Genomic DNA, 13,350 nt, shown 5'->3' on the forward strand with positions numbered 1-13,350 from the left:
GGACCTAAAAGTAGTCAAATTATGAGTAGAAGAATTTTACTTTAAAAGTGAAAAATTATTTTTAAATGAAAGAACATGGTCAAAAATAAAAATACAACCCTGGCTGGTCACAGTGGCTCATATCTATAATCCCAACACTTTGGGAGGTATAGGCAAGAGGATCATTTGAGCCCAGGAGTTTGAGACCAACATGGTGAGACCCTGTCTCTACAAAAAATAAAATAGCCAGGGATGGTGGCATGTGCCTCTGGTCCCCGCTACCTGGGAGGCTGAGGTAGGAGGATTGCCTGAGCCCAGGAGATTGAGGCTGCAGTGAGCCGTATTTGCAACACTGCGCTCCAGCCTGAGTGCTAGAGCAAAAACCTAAGAAAAAAGCAACCCTGAACTACCATTTTAAATTAAATAAGCCTCCAAAATTTTTTTTACCATCTCCTCAAGCATTTATCATTTCTTTGTGTCAGGAACATTCCAATTTCACTTTCAGATATTTTAAAATATACAATAAATTATTGTTGACAAAGTAGTTACCCTGTTTTTGCTATCACATACAGATCTTATTAATTCTTTCCATCTTTTTTATACTCGTTAACCATCCCTACCTTCTTTCTGCTCAGTTTTTCTGTGAACCTAAAACTGCTCTTAAAAATAGTCTATTGGCCGGTCGCGGTGGCTCAAGCCTGTAATCCCAGCACTTTGGAAGGCCGAGACGGGCGGATCACGAGGTCAGGAGATTGAGACCATCCTGGCTAACACGGTGAAACCCCGTCTCTACTAAAAAGTACAAAAAACTAGCCGGGCGAGGTGGCGGGCACCTGTAGTCCCAGCTACTCGGGAGGCTGAGGCAGGGGAATGACGTGAACCCGGGAGGCGGAGCTTGCAATGAGCCAAGATTGCGCCACTGCACTCCAGCCTGGGTGACAGAGCAGACTCCGTCTCAAAAAAAAAAAAAAAAAAAAAAAAAGTTTATTAAAAAAAGAAAAAAAGAAAAGAAGAACGTTTGTGGTGAAACGACTGAACCATTGGGCTTTTATCAGGTTTTTTCAGCCATGTAAAAGTAGGTTTGCATCCATTGACAGATGAATGAATAAACAAAATGTAGTATATACATACAATGAAATTATCACTCAACCTTAAAAAGGAAGGAATTTCTGACACATGCTACATGTAAGATACACAAATGAAATTAAAATGACTTTACAAAATAATTATGCTATTTTTTAATTGATGTTTTTCCTAGAGAACTTGGAAGGCCTTTGATTATTTTTATTGGCTTTTACATTTATTTCACAAAAATTCAAAAAAACTTTTTAGTATCTGAATTGTGAAGTACAATTATGTGTACATTTAAAAGTAAAATAGCATTTTATAATTTTTAAATGCCATTACTGTTTTATGCCTGTGCTTTTGTCAGTTTCTCGGTCAAACTGTTACAGTAGGTGGCTAGTCAGGCATGAGCAGGGCAGGAGAGGGCTTCGCCTGACCAAGTATGTCAGGCAACCACGAGATGATGGTCAAGGCGTTATTAACTCTCTCTGAAGTAATAATTGGTCACAGCCAGCACCAGGGAAAGTCAGTCTCCCTATAGATAGAAAAAAACTGAAACTGGTGATCGGTACCTTCCCACTAGGATCTCAGGAGCTGAGCAGATGGGCTCAAGTTTGTGCATTGACAGGTGAAATGGCGGGGTTTAACTGGTATGTGACCTTCTGGGGGCATTCCACCAGTAAAGGGAAGAACGCCTCAGGTGAGCATGCCTACAACTCCAATAAGAACGCTGCACATGCTCACCTCCCAAGTGCTGGCAGGCCACTGTGCATGCGGCAACCCACCCTAACGGAAGAATCAGGAGAGAAGGGATGCAAGACCCTGAAAGTATGCCAGCATATAAAACCCCAAGTCAAAAGGTCAAAGTGCACACTTGTCCTTCAAGTTGCCCACTTGGCCTTCTGCCAAGTGTTCTTTCCTTCCTTTTGTTCTTGCTCTAAAGCTTTTTAATAAACTTTCACTCCTGCCCTAAAACTTGCCTTGGTTTCTCCTTCTACTTCATGCTCCACAGTCAAATTCTTTCTTCTGAGGAGGCAAGAGTTGAGGTTGCTGCAGACCTGTCTAGATTCGTCACCTGTAACAAAATGGTTTGCTTATGTGATGATGATTATTCTCAATAATGACAAGCCCAAATTACAACTGACCATTTTGTCACAACTGATTATTTGTTTGTTTTTGAGATAGGGTCTTGCTCTGTTGCCCAGGCTGGAGTACAGTAGTGCAGTCTCAGCTCACTGCAACTTCTGCCTCCCAGGTTCAAGGGATTCTCCTGCCTCAGCCTCCCAAGTAGCTGGGATTACAGCTGTGTGCTACTACACCCAACTAATTTTTGTACTTTTAGTAGAGATGGGGTTTCAACATGTTGGCCAGGCTGGTCTCGAACTCCTGACCTCAAGTGATCCACTTGCCTCAGCCTCCCAAAGTGCTGGGATTACAGGCATGAGCCACTGTGCCTGGCCACAACTGATTATTTTGTTAGAGCCTGACCCAGAGAATCCATTACCAGTTTTAGTTCTGTAGGTTTTTTCTTTAATCTCCTGTTTTCATGAACTTCATCAAATACCTAATTGAGCACTGAGGTTCAGTCCCAACAAATGTTTGATGCTGTCAGAGGCATGTGAACCAGAGCAACTCCATCTTAAATAGGAACTAGGCAAAAATGGGGCTGCATTCCCAGATGGTTAAGGCATTCTTAGTCCCAGGATGAGATAGGAGGTTGGCACAAGATACAGGTCATAAAGACCTTGCTGATAAAATAGGTTGTATTAAAGAAGCTGGCTAAAACCCACCAAAACCAAGACGGCAATGAGAGTTACCTCTGGTTGTTCTCACTGCTACACTCCCACCAGTACCATGACAATGTCATGCCATGGCAACATCAGGAAGTTACCGTATATGGTCTAAAAAATGGGAGGCAGGAATAATCCACCCCTTGTTTAGCATATCATCAAGAAATAACCATAAAAATGGGCAACCAGCAGCCCTCAGGGCTGCTCTGTCTGTGGAGTAGCCATTCTTTTATTTATTTACTTTCCTCATAAACTTGCTTTCACTTTATGGGGCTCATCTTGAATTATTTCTTGTGGGAGATCCAAGAACCCTCTCTTGGGGTCTGGATGCAGACCGCTTTCCTGTAACAATACCCTTGTAAACCAAGAATAAAATTCTAAGCCACTCAGCTTACTGAATGGACTCCTTTTGGCCAAGGGGATCCCAAATTAAAAACTTGTTAAGGCCATGATGGGAAGTGGAGGTTGAGGTCAGACATGCTTTGTTATGCCCTCTTCCCTTTGGAGTTTAGGCACAACTGACCAGCATTAACATTAAAATAGAAATCATAAGACTGATAAAACAGACTGTTGTTAGTAATAAGATACCCAACTCCAGCCTGACTCTCTGGTATAACATCACATGACAGTGGCCCTAAAGGAAATCAAAGTATTTTATTCCAAAATATATTTCTTTGACATATTTTGGAATGGTCCTGCAAAGCTGTCTCCTGTGGGGGAAATTTGCATTCTTCAGAGAATGCCCTTCTCTTTACAAGTCTCTTCCTAATCCAGGAGAGATTTAATACCTTTTAAGGTCTGATAGACATTTATTATCTATTCTCCCAGAAGCCTGTTACTTAGAGGCTTCATCTACATAACAAGAACCTTGGCTTCCACGTGGTGAGGTAGCTCATGCTTATAATCCCAGCACTTTGGGCGGCCAAAGCAGGTGGATCACGAAGTCAGGAGCTCAAGACCAGCCTGGCCAACATAGTGAAACCCTATCTCTACTAAAAAATACAAAAATTAGCCAGGCATAGTGGTGCATGCCTATAGTCCTTGCTACTTGGGTGGCTGAGGCAGAAGAATTGCTTGAACCTGGGAGGTGGAGGTTGCAGGGAGCCAAGATCACACCACTGCACTCCAGCTTGGGCAACAGAGTGAGACTTGTCTCAAAAAAAACATAATAAATAAATAAAAAGAACCTTGGTTTCCACAACCCCCCTTATCTTAAGCATTTCTTTATGTTGACTTCCATTTCTTAAGCAAGGCTTAATCTTTTTAACCAACTGTCAATCAGAAAATCTTTGAATGCATCTATGATCTAGAAGCACCCCTCCACCTGAGAGACAGGACTAGCTGGATTTCTTAGGCCGACTAAGAATCCCTAAGCCTAGCTGGGAAGGTGACCGCTTCCACCTTTAAACACTTAGGGTTTGCAAGTTAGCTCACACCCGACCAATCAGATAGTAAAGAGAGCTCACTAAAATGCTAGTTAGGCAAAAACAGGAGGTAAAGAAATAGCCAATCATCTATTGCCTGAGAGACACAGCGGGAGGGACAAGAATTGGGATATAAACCCAGGCATTCCAGCCAGCAAGGGCTACCCTCTTTGGGTCCCCTCTCTTTGTATGGGAACTCTGTTTCCTGTCTATTTCACTCTATTAAATCTTGCAACTGCACTCTTCTGGTCTGTGTTTGTTACGGTTCGAGCTAAGCTTTTGCTCGCTGTCCACCACTGCTGTCTGCCACCATCACAGACCCGCTGCTGACTTCCATCCCTCTGGATCCGGCAGGGTGACTGCTGTGCTCCTGATCCAGCCAGGCACCCATTGCTGCTCCTGATCAGGCTAAAGACTTGCCATTGTTCCTGCATGGCTAAGTGCCCAGGTTCTTCCTAATCGAGCTGAACACTAGTCACTGGGTTCCACGGTTCTCTTCCGTGACGGCTTCCAATAGAGCTATAACACTCACCACATGGCCCAAGATTCCATTCCTTGGAATCCCTGAAGCCAAGAACCCCAGGTCAGAGAACATGAGGCTTGCCACCATCTTGGAAGCGGCTCGCCACCATCTTGGGAGCTCTGTGAGCAAGGACCCCCGGTAACATGCCCACATCCCCCACTCCCTGCTTTGAGATATCCTGCCTTTTATACTTTACATGTATTGATTTTTGTCTTTGCCTATAACGTCTCTCTAAAATGTATAAAACCAAGCTATAATCCAACTACCTTGGGCACATGTTTTCAGGACCTCCTGAGGCTGTGTCACAGGCCATGATACTCATATTTGGCTTAGACTAAACCACTTCAAATATTTTAGAGTTTGGCTTTTTTTTGGTCAACACCTTCAAGCCTCAAATAACAAAAGCAGTCCAATAAAGCATGGAAGTGAGGACCAGTTGTTACAGGAAAGGGGTCCCAATCCAGACCCCAAGAGAGGGTTCTTGGATATCATGCAAGAAAGAATTCAGGGTGAGTTTGCAGTGCAAAGTGAAAGCAAGTTTATTAAAAAAATAAAGTGGTGAAAGAGCGGCTACTCCATTGACAGAGTAGGATGTTCCTGAAAGTAAGAGGAGGAATGTGTCCGCTCTAGGTACAATGCTTGTATATATGGGGAGATGTGCTCCACTACAAGGGTTTGTGATAAAGGATTAATTTTCTTAATTACTACATTTTGCAAGAATTGACATTATTATCTTTAAAGCAAAATCAGGAATGCCTTTGTTCTCCAGATATCTGGGTATCTGGACATTCCCAAGTCTGGGTCTGTTTAGGAAACATTATTAATTTGTTCCCTTAACCGTAAACATTTCGAGGCTAGGAATGCCTAATTTCCTGAGAATGCAGCCCAGCAAGTCCCAGTCTTATTTTCCTAGCCCTCATTCAAAATGGAGTCGCTCTGGTTCAAACGCCTCTGACACAGTGACTGAGTATGCCCTTGGGTATGTGCTACTTATTTTCTAGTGTCAACTCTTTCGTTGACAGTGTATCTATGTTTCTGAGAAAGGGATAGCCGGGGGAGTCAGAAAGGGAATCAGCCTTACAATCTCTCCAGCTACTGATACTTCTTCTCTATAGTGAGTCACAGTGAGGGGGAGGGCAGTCAGCAGCCATATGGAGTGGGGTTCTGCTTCCCTGATCCAAAGAGGTTATTGTCTCTGTGTACAAACTAGACCTTTATAGAGCTTCAAGCTGTTCTTTACTGAAGAGTCAAGTGAACGTTCCTGAGTCACTTGGAGTCCATAAGCGGAGATCAGGCATTCAGCTTTTGGTCTGGTCTCTCCCACCTCTGAGCAAGAGGAGGGCAGGACCTCACCTCATAAGCCATCAGATGACAGGCAATCTCAGGAGCAATTCTCCATTTCTTTTAGACAAGCCACCCTTTAGCCCTCAGAATAAAGTTTCAGCCCCTAGTTTCTTTTGCATTTCATAGATTTTCTTGCTTAATATACCCAATGGATGTACACGTGTTCTTCCTGCTTTTTTGTCTCCATTTGTCTCTGCAGGGAGAGATACTCTATAAAGAGAGAAGAACAGGGGGAGTGCACTGAGTGCTTTCCAGCTGCAGCTGGTTTCCCCCTAAAGTACCACAAATCAATGTGCCATTATGAGGATTAATTGAGGATTAATTTTCATTCCATCACTATGCAATCTAATCTACATTAGAAGCATCTAATCTTCCTATTGACATTTGTCCCTTTCTTTTTCTGGTTTTCATTTCAAAGGACCCTCACATTAATGGCACATGGCTCTACTTAAGCAACCTGGTTAACTAAAGCTAGGATTTAAATGTTTCTCTTTAATCCTCAAGTTTAATCCTCTGATAATGGGGTGGAAGGGTGGATGGTCTCCTTTTATGCCACCACACTAGTTGGATATTTAGTTGTTTTATAAACTTGTAAGCAGACAAGTCCACAGATATTAACCAGAAGGAAATTATTGGAAGACTGTTGAGACACTCAGAGTGATGGGAGCTAGGACAATCAGACCTGGAAATGGGCAGGAATCAAGAGGGGATCTGGGGGATTGGCCATTAGGAACCCAGGCAATTTTCTTAAAGCAAGATAGTGAAAAGTGTATACCATCCCTGTGGGAATAACTTCCACATTTTCCTGCTGTCTGCCTGTCAACAGCTCAACAGTCTGAGCCCCAGAAAGAGCATCTGATGACTGATATTTGGTCACATACCTGGCCCCCGGTCCTGCAGAGTCAAGGAGGGCAAGGATGTGTTTCCTTCAGCTTTGGTAATGGAATGTAGTCACCAGGAATGGCAGCCCCACTAAGATTATACACAATGTAGATCTATGAATTCCAAAAGGAAATATGGAGGCTCTTAGGGCAGCCAAAACAAAACAAATGCCAACCAGAACTGTTTTTTTCTTTTGAGACAGAGTCTGGCTCTGTCACCAGGCTGGAGTGCAATGGCACGATCTCGGCTCACCACAACCTCCGCCTCCTGGGTTCAAGCCATTCTCCTGCCTCAGCCTCCCAAGTAGCTGGGACTACAGGCACACGCCACTACGCCAGGCTAATTTTTGTATTTTTAGTAGAGACAGGGTTTCATTATGCTGGCCAGGCTGGTCTCGAACTTCTGACCTCAAGTGATCCACCTGCCTCAGTCTCCCAAAGTCCTGGGATTACAGGTGTGAGCCACTGTGCCTGGCCAGAACTGTGTTTTCAATGGGCCAACTGAAATGTAGGAGAAAGGAATTCAGAAATAAGGATGGAAGGAAACAGGGAGGAGGGTGGAAGAAAATGGAAGTGAGCAAGAAAGCAGGAAACATTCAGTCAAGAAAAATTGTTCTTTGGCAATAGGTACATCTCTATGCAAGTCAGCGTGGTTTTTTTCCTCTAATGTGATTTTAAAAGCTCTCTGAATGCTCAGAGAACAGAAAACACATCTTGGTGATCTAGAAGTATAGTCATCTTCTTTCACCACCAGATGGTGCTTTATGTATAGAATGGAGGACAAGGATCCTGAGGATGTTCCCAAACACTTGCATGTTTATGAAGCTCTTTTACTTAACAATGATTCAAGAAATATTGGGGAAATGCAAGCCCAGATGAGGGACACCTAACCTAGCTGTACAGATAGGGAGGGGAGGGTTTCCTTACAACAGCTGAGGCTTGCACCCAAGGACAGGATAGAGATTGGGAGGGGAATTCCAATTTAAGAAAGAACCACCAGAAGCAGAGAGGCTTGAGAAAGCACATTGCCTTGTAGGAATCACAGGTGGTGGGCTGGGAATGGACAGTATTTCAGGTGGAGGAAACAGAATGAACAAAGGTGTGAAAAATGTACAAACAGATTTAAACAATGGCTATTCAACTGTTTAGCTTGTTATTGGGATTGTCTCAATTCTGCATCACATGACCTGACCTTGGAAAAGTGGGCCATCTGTTTAGGGTAATGATCTGATTCTATCCCTCAGAATACTCAGTTTTCCTTAGCCAGTCCTTGCTCTTTAGCTTCCCCATTTTCTTGTCCTTTTCTGTCCTATAGGTGTATTGAAACTGATGCATTGCAAAACTGGTATTACATTAAATACACTGAACCCCAAATGCTTATAGAACACTTACACTATTTATACAGAATAAGCAAAAGTGTCCGGGCACGGTGGCTCATGCCTGTAATCTCAGCATTTTGGGAGGCCAAGGATCATATGAGGTCAGGAGTTCTAAAACATTCTGGCCAACATGGTGAAACCCTGTCTCTACTAAAAATACAAAAATTAGCAGGCTGTGGTGGCAGGTGCCTGTAATCTCAGCTACTCAGGAGGCTGAGGCAGGGGAATGGCTTGAACCCAGGAGGTGGAGGTTGCAGTGAGCCAAGTTTGTGCTACTGCACTGCAGTCTGGGCAACATGGCGAGACTCTATCTCAAAAAATAAATAAATAAATAAATAAATAAATAAAGAATAAACAAAAGCCCCTACCCTATAACACTGATGCATTCTGTTTGCATCTTATTCCATGATTTAAGCAAACATTATGTATTGTGTCCTTATATGTCAGATACTGTTAGCACTTTACATGTATCTCACTTAATCCTTAATACAATGTGGAAATAAAATAATAAACATTTTATGGATGGTGAAACAGAAATGCAGAGAAATTGAATAGCCTGCTCAGGGTTTCCAGAATAGCAAAATTAAAGGCCTAGGGTTTAGTTTTCCACTAAAGAGTCTCATGACTGGCTTCACATCATTTAGGTCTCTGCTCAAATGTAATCTTAGAGAACCTACATTAATCTATCTGAAATAGACACCTCACTGTGCATCCAATTGTCCTGCCTTATTTTTCTTTGTAACGTTATTATATTATTTATATTTGTATTGTCTGTATCTCCTACTAGACTATGGTCTCTGTTAGGGCAGGCTCTTGGTTGTGTTAGCTGCTTATTCGACACTACCCAGAACACAGCCTGGCACACAATAAGGAGCTCAACAAATTTTTGTTAGGAATAACTGACACTTAGATCCAAACTCTTAGCCACTATGCTATATTTTGTCCCCAGACAGGATTAAGAAGGTTTACATTTTGAATATTCTGATACCAAAGAGCATGCTGCACAAAGTCTGTGCATGGAACGTGCCAAATAGTATGTAAACTAGGCCGGGCACGGTGACTCACACCTGCAATCCCAGCGCTTTGGGAGGCCGAGGCGGGTGGATCACCAGATCAGGAGATTGAGACCACGCTCGCTAACTCGGTGAAACCCCGTCTCCACTTAAAAAAAAAAAAAAAAAATTAGCAGGGCGTGGTGGCTGTGCCTGTAGTCCCAGCTACTGGGAAGGTTGAGGCAGGAGAATGAAGTGAACCCAGGAGGTGGAGCTTGCAGTGAGCTGAGCTCGTGCCATTGTACTCCAGCCTGGGCGACAGAGTGAGACCCTCTCTCGGGGGGCGTGGGGGGGGAAGTATGCAAACTGCCAGTCTATACTCTTAAAATTCGAGTTTAATTCACATACAGTAAAATAATTTTTTTTTTTTTTTTTTTTTTGAGACGGAGTCTCGCTCTGTTGCCCAGGCTGGGGTGCAGTGGCCAGATCTCAGCTCACTGCAAGCTCTGCCTCCCGGGTTCATGCCATTCTCCTGCCTCAACCTTCCCAGTAGCTGGGACTACAGGTGCACGCCGCCATGCTGGGCTGATTTTTGTATTTTTTTTTTTTCAGTACAGACGGGGTTTCACTGTGTTAGCCAGGATGGTCTTGATCTCCTGACCTCGTGATCCACCCTCCCACGCCTCCCAAAGTGCTGGGATTACAGGCGTTAGCCACCGTGCCCGGCCAAAATAAATAAATCTTAAGTATGTATATATTTTTACAAATGTACACTTTTGTAACCACCAATTGTATCAAGATATAGAACATTTTTTGGCCCCCAAGGAAGCTCTCTTGTAATAACTTCCAGTCAATACTTTACTTCCCAGAGATAACTACTCTACTTCTATCACATAGGTTAGGTGCTGGGTCCTGAGCTTCACATAAATGCAATCATATAGTTTGTACTATTATGTCTCCCTTCTTTTGCTCACCATAATATTTTGGAGATTTATCTATGTTCTGTATATCATTCATTGGTAGTTTATTCTTTTTTATTGTCTTATATTCCATTGTATAAATAAATAACAATTTGTTTATACATTCACCTGCTAGTGGATGTTCAGGTTGTTGCCAAGTTTGGGTTATTAAGTATAAAGCTGCTTTAAATATTCTTATAAATTGTACTTGGTATGTTATTTTAGGGGGTATATACTGAGGAATAGAATTGCTGCATCATAAGGTAGATGTTTGTTTAGCTTTCTTTTCTGAAAAGTACCTGTTCAAGTGTTTTGCCCATTTAAAAAGCTTTCTTATTGATCTGTAGAGTTATTTATGTATATAATCCTTTATCAGATGTAAGTATTGCAAATATATTCTCCTACTTTGTAACTGCCTATTCAGTTTCCTGCTAATGTATTTTGATAACAGAGGTTCTCAATTTTAATGAAGTCAAATTTATCAATTTTGTCTCTTAAGGTTAGTGCTTTTTCTGTCATGTTTAAGAAATCATTGTCTACCCCAAAGTTGTGAAGTTATTCTGTTTTCTTCTAAAGTTTAATTGTTTCATATTTCACATTTGAGTATATGATCCACCTTGAATTAAGTTTTGGATTTGTTGTGGGTTAAGAGTTTATTTTCTTCCCCATATGGATATACAGTTGTTGAAGCACCATTTAATAAAAACACTATCACTTCCCCATTGAATTGTAGTAACACCTTTGTTATAAACTAAATGAATATATATGTAGAGGGTATTTCTGGACTCCATTTTGTTACATTGGCCTATTTGCCTATCCTTGCACCAACACCACATTGTCTTAATTGCTGCCGCTTTATATTTAGTCTTGAACTCTGATAGTAAAGTTGTCAACTTTATTCTTCTTAAAGATTATTCTTGGCTATTTTAGGTTCTTTGCATTTCCATATAAATTTAAGATTTATCCTGTTGATGTTGACCAAATATTTTACATGGGTTTTTAATAGATTGGGTTTGCATTGAATCTACTTATCAAATTGGGGGAAATTGCCATCTTATCAATTTTCAGTCATTTGATTCATGCACATGATATAGTTCTTTATTTAGGTCACTTTTAATTTCTCTCAGCAGTATTTTGTAGTTTTCACTATTAGCCTTGTGGAACTCTTCTTAAATTTGTTCCTAAATATTTGATTTTTAATGTTACTATAAATTACATTTTAAAATATTTCATTTTCTGATCATTTCTTGATAGTATATAGAAATATGTTTGGTTTTCATGTGTTGACTTTGTATCCAGAGAGCTTGCTAAATTAATTCTAATAGTCTGTATAGTTTCAGATTTTCTGTCTTCACAATCATGTAATACATAAATGAAAACAGTTTTACTTTTTGTTTTCAATCTTTATACCTTTTATTTATCTTTCTTGCCTTATAGAACTGTCTTGGGCCTACAGCATAATGATGAATAACAGTAGTGGTAGCAGAGATCCCCATCTTTTCTTGACTTTGGGGAGAAAACTTTAACCACTGATAATGACACAGCTATAGGGTTTTATTACTAGATAACCCTTTGAGATTAAGGATGTTTTATTCAATTTCTCCTTTGTTGTGGATTTTTTTCTAAAATATCAATGCATGTTCAGCTTTATCAAATATGTTTTCTTCACCTATTAAGATGATCTTATTGTGCCCCTTCTTTCAATATTATGCTGTTAACATGGTGAATTCTAATGACAGAATTTTTAAATGTTAAATCAACCTTTTATTGCTGGAGTACATCTTTCTTTGTTATGGTATATTATGTATTTTTTTACATTCTTGGAATCCCATTTATTGATTTTTTTGGTTTTGTTTTTAGAGACAGGGTCTTGCTCTGTCGCCCAGACTGAAGTGCAGTGGTATGATCATAGCTCACTATAACCTCATACTCCTGGGCTCAACGGATCCTCCCACGTCAGCCCTCCTGAGTAGCTAGGCCTACAGATGCATGCCACCACACACAGCTAATGTAAACACATTTTTAGAAACAGGATCTCACTATGTTGTTCAGGCTGGTCTCAAACTCATGGGCTCAAGCAATCCTCTCACTTTTGACTTCCCAAAGTACTGGGATTACAGGCATGAGCCACTACACCCTGCCAATTTATTGAAATTTTGTTAGGATTTTACATCTATGTTCAAGAGAGATTCTAGACTCTAAATTTCCTTACTTGTAATGTCATATTTTGGTATCAATGTTTTGCCAGCCTTAAAAAGTGAGTGCAGACATGTCCTTTCTTTTATAATTCTCTGAAGTAGTTTGTGTAAATCCGGTATTATTTGTTCTTGAACTATTTGTAAGAACTCAGCATTAAAGCCATATAAACCTGGCATTTATTTGCAGGAAGGTTTTTTTTGTTTTTTTGTTTTTTTTTTAAATAAACATATGGAAGTAATTTGCTTTATGTCAGCAGAAACTTAGTCATTTTCCACATACACCCTCCCAAGACTAAACCAGGAAGAAGTTGAATCCCTGAACAGATCAATAACAGGCTCTGAAATTGAGGCAATAATTAATAGCCTACCAACTAAAAAAAGTCCAGGACCAGATGGATTCACAGCCAAATTCTACCAGAGGTACAAAGAGGAGCTTGTACCATTCCTTCTGAAACTATTCCAATCAACAGAAAAAGAGGGAATCCTATCCCAACTCATTTTATGAGGCCAGCATCATCCTGATACCAAAGTCTGGCAGAGACACAATAAAAAAAGAGAATTTTAGACCAATATCCCTGATGCACATCGATGCAAAAATCCTCAATAAAATACTAGCAAACTGAATCCAACAGCACATCAAAAAGCTTTATCCACCACAATCAAGTTGGCTTCATCCCTGGGATGCAAGGCTGGTTCAACATACGCAAATCAATAAACGTAATCCATCATATAAACAGAAACAAGACAAAAACCACATGATTATCTCAATAGATGTAGAAAAGGCCTTTGACAAAATTCAACAGCCCTTCATGCTAA

At 40.9% G+C, this 13,350-nt stretch overlaps 1 protein-coding gene across 1 annotated transcript in view; it reads left to right on the top strand.

The window, feature by feature from the left end:
• The window catches only part of CCDC81 (coiled-coil domain containing 81), an 84,997-nt gene that overhangs the window by 7,788 nt on the left and 63,859 nt on the right, over nt 1-13,350 (top strand). The gene's annotated exons all lie outside the window — the stretch shown is intronic.

Source organism: Chlorocebus sabaeus, chromosome 1, assembly GCF_047675955.1.
Source record: "Chlorocebus sabaeus isolate Y175 chromosome 1, mChlSab1.0.hap1, whole genome shotgun sequence".
Taxonomy (NCBI): domain Eukaryota; kingdom Metazoa; phylum Chordata; class Mammalia; order Primates; family Cercopithecidae; genus Chlorocebus; species Chlorocebus sabaeus.